This window comes from Lycium ferocissimum, chromosome 7, assembly GCF_029784015.1.
Source record: "Lycium ferocissimum isolate CSIRO_LF1 chromosome 7, AGI_CSIRO_Lferr_CH_V1, whole genome shotgun sequence".
NCBI lineage: Eukaryota > Viridiplantae > Streptophyta > Magnoliopsida > Solanales > Solanaceae > Lycium > Lycium ferocissimum.
This window is the reverse complement of record NC_081348.1, coordinates 59,912,188-59,921,487: the sequence shown is the minus strand read 5'-3', so window position 1 is coordinate 59,921,487 and position 9,300 is coordinate 59,912,188. Positions and strand designations below refer to the sequence as shown.

Sequence of the window (9,300 nt, the reverse complement as noted above, 5' to 3'; positions counted from 1 at the left end):
GAGTACACGTATTTGTTTCGAGCTACAAAGTTAAAAGGAAAAATGGGAAGGAGCTTCAGTGTTCTGAGTCCATATATGGGGGAAGTGCACAAATAACCATTTTTAGGATCTTTATTTAACAAAACTAGCTGGAGTTTATAAAGCTTTAAGTTTAACCGTCTCAGAATCAAACTTAATTATCGGGTTACAACAAAGAGAGAGAAAATTTTGGAATTCCATATAAGCTACAGCCGCATATAATTAGCAAGAACAATAGATTTTCACTCGAAGCCAGTCTTGAATTGAGACCTTGTCTTTATATCCCACTAATACATAAAGAAGAACTACCTAAATTAATCGAAGTCAATATTATACTTCTTCACTTTATTAGGATAAAACACTCCAAAATGCTTATCTATCTCATCCCCTTCCTTCAAATTTTCATCAAACATGGCAAATAAATAAGTTTGTATATCTTTTTCAGGCTTGTATGGAGTTCCCCTTCCTCCCTTCACAGGATCATTCAAATTTGCATAGTAAGTCCCAGCGTTTTCCATTGTTGCCCCAAATCCATCGGCAGATGGCCATCCTCTCTCAGTAACAACCACCTCCAAATTACCCCACCAGCTTTCTCAAGTGCATAATAAATTGTATCCAACATGGCATCAAAAAGGTTGCTATAACCTGTCAGGTCAGGATATTGTTGCGTAAATAGTGCAAAAGGGAGTGTTACATGGTCCGAGTCACCACGGTATGAAAAATAGGGATAAATATTTGCTAATAAAGGGGAATTATTTTGTACCAAAAATTGTACTATTGGGTTGATGAAACCCATCAGGTCTTCGCAAAAAACCGCATTTTGTGGAGGATAGGTGTTTGCTAGAACCCCCGAGTACAAGACCATCAAGATCTTGATTTGATTTTGTAGTTCAGACGATGCTAGTGCCATTTGCACATTTTGCGTGGCAGGAAGGAGAAAAGGGGCAAATTGTGCAGTCTGATTAAATCCTGGAGAAACTTCATCACCAACAACTATGTATTTGATTTTAACACTTGGGAAATAGTTAATAATGTTGGCATGGACCCAATTAGCAGCTTCAGTAGGATTTGTTAATGCTTGAAGTTTGTTATTGGGAACGTCAAGAATGATTTCAATGTTACGACCCATAAGGGCATCAAGCACCTGATGATTTGGATCATAAATTCTTAGGTTATTTTGTCACGCCCCAAAACCCTCCCTAGACGTGACCGGCATCCGACTTCATGAACAACATCGGAAGAACCTAAAAGATGCAATAACAACACTTGAATCCGCCAGGTTCAATGTTCACTTCTAACAATTTATAAAATAAATACAATCAAATCATGATATATGAATTAAATCAGCGGAAGTCTTTATTATAAAACTTAATCAAAACGTGACGAACGCCCAAGAGTTAAACAAAACTCAACAACTACCCACAAGAATGTGTACTATGGAACTTCTAAGATAAAAGAGCAATTGTCTGACACATCGGGACGCAGCCTAATAAAATTAGAATAGTAAATAAATATGATAAGGGGTGTCCCACGAATGAACATGTGGGCTGACCAAGTCGACAACAACAAGTCCTTCCTAAGCGTTTTGAGTATCAAGAACCTTCTCTCCTCTGTTACCTAACATACCATCAAAAACAACAATGGTATGCCTGAGTACTTCGTACTCAATGAGTGCCTAGGGGACAACAAGTAATATGAAAATAAAGTACAATAATACTTAAAAAAAATCAGTTCTTAGGATAGTATGAAACAACGTGAAATCAGTTATTCAGCTTTTGTATCTCAATAAAAATTATCAAAACTGATTATAAAGCTTTTTGTCAAGTTACAACTTTCAAATATGCTTTTTGAATTGATCATGATTATCAACAACAGTTCCATAAAAGGATAAGGATATCACACTTGCCAATACAGGCACAAGAATCAATAACATCGAAGGGATGACCTTAGAGGTTCCCTAAACACTACGCACCACACCGAAATATGTAATTCTCGATAGCTATCCTTCCTTCCGAATGGCTAGGCATAAACCGCACCCCGGGTGGCGAACGCGGCAGTGGCCACTCTTCCTCCCGAATAGCTAGGCATTACCACACTAGGATCCATAGTGACTACCCTTCCTCCCGAGTAGCTAGGCCAACACAATAACCACTTTCATAGCATAGAAGCCAATTCTTTATTCGTTTCAAGGTAGTCACATCATCAATGGTTATTAAGGTTCATTATGCCATAGCGTAAAGATAAATCATTTCAAAGAATGTCTTGAAAACGTTTACACTTCTTTAACCAAGATTTCAATGTCATAATTCAACATGAAAATATCATTACCAACCCTTATCCATCATTATTGATCATCTCTTATAGTGGAAAAACATTTATAAGCTCATATACGTACGTAAAGCATGATACAAACTAGTTTTAATGTGGGCTTGTCCCTTCACGCACATTAACCACAATCAAAGCAGGAAATAGAGTTTCAAATCATGAAAATTTCACCTTTTAATTCAATAAAAAGCCCTTGAATGAAATTTATACTTCCAAGATTAGTTTCAAAAGGAGACATACATCCAAAACCAACTTTTAAAAGAGATACATACCTTAATTATGCTTTACGTATCTTAACAATTCACGTTCTTAGTGAAGAACACCCAAAACCCTAGCTTGAGTCATTTTGAGAAGGATTACTTTGCAAACCCTAGGTTTTTGTTACAAGAATTATGTTAAGAATCATGGGTTTGATGCTAGGATGGATTAATAATGATAAAGATGTTCTCACCTTTGAGTTGAAGACTTGGAGGAATGGTTTTCGTTCTTAGGGTTTTTCAGAAAGTGGAGGAGTGAATAAAATAACTAACTATTTATAATTTTTGGGTGAAAAAATTGACGTTACAGTAGGGTGTTACGGTCCCGTAACGCGTGTTACGGACTGTAACGCCTCACCGTAACGTGACCAAAATTTCCAAAATGTTTGATGAAAAAAGTTGACGTTACGGTATGGTGTTACGGTCCGTAACACGTGTTACGGTCCGTAACGCCTCACCGTAACGTGGACCAAAATTCCAGCAAAGACAGGCTTCAGTAAAATAGGCATAACTTTTTGTACGTAACTTTTCTTAGGCTGGGCGACCTACCGTTGGAAAGCTATTTCAAAGATCTACAATTTCATCAAGAAGGTGTTTCAAATTCTCAACACATTTTCACAAAAATCGCCCAGAGGACAGACCTACCGAAACTTAGGTGAGATTAAGAGTCCCTAAGAACTTCACTAGTTGGTTTGACTTCAAAACAACTGCCTTCTACCCGAATTCATCTCGAATGGATTCATATAGATAAAATATCATCTTAACACTAGATTTTTACACATTCACACCTAGTTCAAGTTTACGGGGTGTTACATTATCCCCCTTTAAGATCATTTGTCCTCGAATGAGAATTGTATTATAGGAAGGTCACTAACCACCACGAATTTTAATCATGCAATCTCCTTGCGAACGAATAGCTCAAAACTTAACTCATGCCTGAAATAGGGAACAAGTGAGGATATCTCTTCTTCATGTCCTCTTCTGCTTCCCAAGTAGCTTTCTCAGTATTATGGTTTCGCCACAACACTTTAACCAACGCAACATCCTTTGTTCTCAACCTTCTAACTTGGCGACCCAAAATCTGAAACGGTTCTTCTTCATAAGCCAAGGATTCATCAATCTCAACCTCTTCATAGTTCAACACATGAGACGGATTAGGTTTAGACAACCTCAACATTGAAAAGTGAAACACTAGATGAACTATGGATATCTCAGCCGGTAATCTCAACTCATAAGCTACCTTCCCAACTCTTCTAGTAATCTCATAAGGACCAATATAGCGAGGACTAAGCTTGCCCTTTCTACCAAAATGCATTACCCCCTTTATAGGTGACACTTTCAAGAAAACCTTATCACCAACAGCAAATTTCAATTCTCTACGCCTCATGTTTGTATAAGACTTTTGTCTACTCTGAGCGGTCTTCAGTCGTTGTACAATAAGATTTACCTTTTCAATCGCATCATGAACTGAATCAGGACCCAATAATTCTATGTCGGTGGGTTCAAACCACCCAATTGGAGATCTGCAATGCCTCCCATAAAGAGCCTCATAAGGAGCCATCTGAATACTTGCTTGATAATTATTGTTGTAAGCGAATTCCACCAGAGGTAGGTGTTCATCCCAACTTCCTCCAAAATCAATTGCACAAGCACGCAACATATCCCCTAAAGTCTGAATAGTCCTCTCTGCTTGTCCATCAGTTTGAGGATGAAAAACGGTACTCAAATTCACTCTAGTACCCTAACCTTCTTGAAAGGATTTCCAAAAGTGAGCAGTAAATTGCGTAGCTCTGTCAGATATAATCGATGTCGGAACACCATGCAATCTAACTATCTCCTTTAGACATAACTTAGCGTACTCCGCTACGGTATATGACGTCTTCACAGGGAGAAAATGGGCAGACTTTGTGAGTCTATCCATGATCACCCAAATCGAATCAAATTTGGCCTTTGTGTGGGGTAAACCCACAACGAAATTCATATTGATCACCTCTCACTTCTACTGCGGAATCTTGATATGAACCAGACCACTAAGCCTTTGATGTTCAGCCTTCACCTGTTGACAATTCAAACACTTAGCGACAAAGTTAAAAATATCGACCTTCGTGCTTCTCCACCAATAGTGCTGCTTTAAGTCTTTATACATTTTGGTGGACCCCGGATGGTAAAATACTTGGAACTATGAGCTTGATCATTAATTCTTATCGAAGACCATCGACGTCGGGAACACGCGATCGTCCTTGCAACCGCGAACAACTTGCCGGTCCAACGATGTAAATGAAATGTACTCGCCCCTTTCACCCCGTCTCTCGGCTTTGCCAAAAAGTTCATCGTCGTATTGCTTGGATTTAATCCTTTCCTGATATCGGTCAGTGATGGTGTGATTCCACGGCTAACTTTCCGTCTTCGGTTTCATCAAGTCGACCCCAGACTAGCGAGTCTTCGAATTTCCTTCCCAATGGGCATGTCATGAATGCGCAAATAACCTTAGCGTGCCCGTAGATTTTCTACTCGAAAGCATCGACGACCACATTAGCCTTACTAGGATGATACGGGATATTGAAGTCATAATCTTTTAACAACTCCACCACCTCACTGTCGAGATTCAACTCTTGTTTCTTAAAGATGTATTGCAAGCTTTTATGGTCAGTAAAAACATCGCAATGCTCACCATACAAATAGTGACACCAAATTTTCAAGGTAAACACCATGGCAGCCAACTCCAAGTCATGAGTCGGATAATTCTTCTTATGCTTTTCAATTGTCGTGAAGCATAAGCAATCACCTAAGCGTTACTGCCCCGTCGATACACGACCCGAACCAATTTTGGAAGCATCACGATACACCACATATCCACCCGGACCCGAAGGTAAGGTCAAAATAGGAGCGAAAAGTCAACCTTGTCTTAAGCTGCTTGGAAACTCTTTTCACAAGCTTCGGACCACTGAAACTTAGTAGTCTTCTATGTCAATTTAGTTAATGGAGAGGCTATAGGCGAAAACCTACCACAAACTTTTTGAAATAATTTGCCAACCCCAAGAAACTTGGAATATCAGTCACACTAGTTGGTCTAGGCCAATCCTTAACCGTTGAAATTTTCTGATGATCTCTTTAATGTCACAGTCGCGGTCACCACGCATGACCCCGAAAGCCACAGACTCAAGCCAGAATTCACATTTGGAGAATTTCACATAAAGCTTGTTCTCCTCAAGTGTTGTCAAAGTTATTCTTAAATGATTAGCATGATCCTCACGACTTTTAGAATACACCAAAATATCATCAATAAATGCAATAATGAAACGGTCTAGATAAGGCTTAAACACACGATTCATCAAATCCATGAATGCAGCAGGCGCATTACTCAGCCCAAACGATATCAGTAGAAACTCAAAGTGCCCGTAACGAGTACGGAAAGCAGTTTTCGGGATATCCTTCTCCTTTATCTTCAATTGGTGATACCCAGCCCTCAGGTTAATCTTTGAAAAGAACTTAGCACCCTGAAGTTGGTCAAACAAATCATCTATTCTAGGAAAAGGATACTTATTCTTAATGATCACCTTATTAAGCTGACGGTAATCAACCACGCATTCTAAGGGAACTATGCTCTTTCTAACAAACAATGCGGAGCACCCCGAGGTGAGGAACTTGGTCGGGTGAAAACCTTATCCAACAAGTACTTTAGGCGATCCTTTAATTCCACCAGCTCGCCGGGGCCGTACGATAAGGTGGAATAGAAATAGTTTGGGTGTGGGAATAACATCAATCCCAAATCAATAACTCTTGTCGGGAGGAATACCAGGAAGATCGTTAGGAAACACTTCGGGATAATCACTAACTATGGGAACAGATGCGAATTCGGGTACTACGGCTTTTGTATCATTAACAACAACCAAATGGTAAATACCCCCCTTAGTAATCATCTTATGAGCCTTAAGATAGGAGATAAATCTACACCTTGGCTTAGCAATTTCACCCTCCCACATAATAACAGGATCATCGGGAAAGGTGAAACGAACTAACTTATGGCGACAATCCACATTAGCATAACATGCGGACAACCGATCCATCCCGCCCACGTGAAATCCACCGTCTCGAGTTCGTACAAATCGAGCCACGGTCTCGCGACCTTTAATCGAGCAACACGATTTCTATACACTACAGAAGCATAACATGAACACAGAAGGCGTATCGATAGCAAAGGGTTCCCGACAAGGTTCGGGTTTCATATCCATGTCAAGAGCAAAATAAGGGGTCACATAGGATAAATTTGAACCGGATCGATTAATGAATAAGCATCGATGAACGATAGTAAGGATACCTATAGCAGCGTCGAAGCGTCGGTACCCTCCTGCGAGTTAGCCCGTAAAGTCGAGTTGTCCCTCCACCAGAAGTGTTAGCAATTTCCTTTCCTTTGTCATTATTACGAGCATTCTAATTATTATTGTTAGCATTACTAGCAGGCGGATTTTTAGCAGATGCAGAAGCAGGCAGATCATTCCTTTAGTTAGACATAGCAGCCATCTCGCATAGCCACTTTCTGCACTCCCTCTTAATATGGCTCCTAATATCACAGTGATGGCAGATACGATCTTCCCATATAGCGGACCGACTACTACCCTGGGAGAACCTGCTTTGGTTATTATTCTTTTGATCTTGCCTACTAGAAGGCACACTAGCATTCAAATATGCGCCAGACTGAGCAGGTGCAAAATATCCTCTCTTTTGCCCTCTATTGTAATTATTACCCACCGGGCAGCAATTGCAGTCTCGCTCCCTCACATACTCCTCGTTTTCCAACTCTTTTGTTGCTCGTGAACCCAACCAAAAGATGAGAAAGTACAAGTAGAAGACATAACAACGACACGTACGGACTTGATACGTTGTGCCAAGCCTTTCCAACGGGCCAACCCTATGAATTTCGATCGGAATCGTATATAAAGCATGCTTTGACAAATGGGTGAACTCCAAACTATAAGATGACTTGTTAAAGTACTTTTCAAATTTCGTAGAAGACATAACATACGTTATGGGTATTTGCGCCAATTTCAATTGTAAAGTTGATCTGAAAGTCATACTTTGGGCACTAAGCGATAGAATAGTACGATCCTTTGGATCTGTGATTGACTTTGGTGCTTATTATTATTATTATTATTATTATTACTACTACTACTACTATTATTATTATTATTATTATCATTATCATTATTATTATTATTATTATTATTATTATTATTGTTATTATTATTATTATTATTATTATTATTATTATTATTATTATTATTATTATTATTATTATTATTATTATTATTATTATTATTATTATTATTATTATTATTATTATTATTATTATTATTATTATTATTATTATTATTATTATTATTATTATTATTATTATTATTATTATTATTATTATTATTATTATTATTATTATTATTATTATTATTATTATTATTATTATTATTATTATTATTATTATTATTATTATTATTATTATTATTATTATTATTATTATTATTATTATTATTATTATTATTATTATTATTATTATTATTATTATTAGTGGCCAAAAATGGGTATTACTTATAAATTACCCGACTTATATTTGCCAAAATAAAGTTTGTATCCCTAAAAGCTTTGTGTTGGTAAAAGATTTTCTAATCAAGTTATTTTTGGGGACTCATTCATCCATAAGAATCCAATGGATGGATATAAAGCCTATGATAATAAACCTATTAAATTTGACACCTTTTTCAAGGATTTTAAATGAAATCAAAGAAAGGTTGATGAATAAGCATCAACAAATTAATTTTCTCAAACAAGAGATTTATACTCTTCAAATTGAAGATATTTTACAAAATCCTAAATTACAGGATAAGATTGAGTTTATAAAAAATAAATTTTCTCTACAAATTTGTAGTGATCATCCTAATGCTTTTACCATATTGTCACTCTTCCATATGAAGAATCTTTTCAAAATGATATTCACTAAAGCAAGACCATGTCGAATGAATTCCGAATACTTGGAATTATGCAAAAATCTCTCTCTCTTACACAAAAGGTCTTATACGATCTTCGATATCTCCATGGTCATGCACAACTTTTTATGTTAATAAACATGCGGGAGGAACGAGGGTTCAAGATTAGTTATAAATTACAAACCCCTTAATAAGGTTTTAAAATGGACTAGATATCCTATTCCTAATAAAAAGGATTTATTAGATCGCCTTCATAATGCGATTATATTTTCTAAATTTGATTTAAAATCAGGTTATTGGCAAATCCAAATAGCGGAGGCAGATAAATATAAAACTGCTTTTAATGTTCCAATCGGACAATTTGAATGGAATGTTATGCCTTTTGGACTAAAGAATGCCCCTTCAGAATTTCAAAAAATTATGAATGATATTTTCATGGCTTATAGCAATTTTATCATTGTTTATATCGATGATATTTTAGTATTTTCAAATACTATTGAAATGCATTTCAAACATCTTGATATATTCAAGAAAATCATTATTCAAAATGGCCTAGTTATATCTAAGCCAAAAATGTCACTTTTTCAAACAAAAGTCAGATTTCTTGGTCATAATATTGAAAAAGGAAAAATTGTTCCTATTAATAGAAGTATCGAATTTGCTTCTAAATTTCCTGATATTATTACTGATAAGACCCAACTCCAAAGATTTCTTGGAAGTCTAAA

At 36.8% G+C, this 9,300-nt stretch overlaps 1 pseudogene; it reads right to left on the bottom strand.

The window, feature by feature from the left end:
- Nucleotides 1–332: 332 nt before the first annotated feature.
- The window catches only part of LOC132062400 (glucan endo-1,3-beta-glucosidase, acidic-like), a 39,276-nt pseudogene continuing 30,308 nt past the window's right edge, over nucleotides 333–9,300 (bottom strand).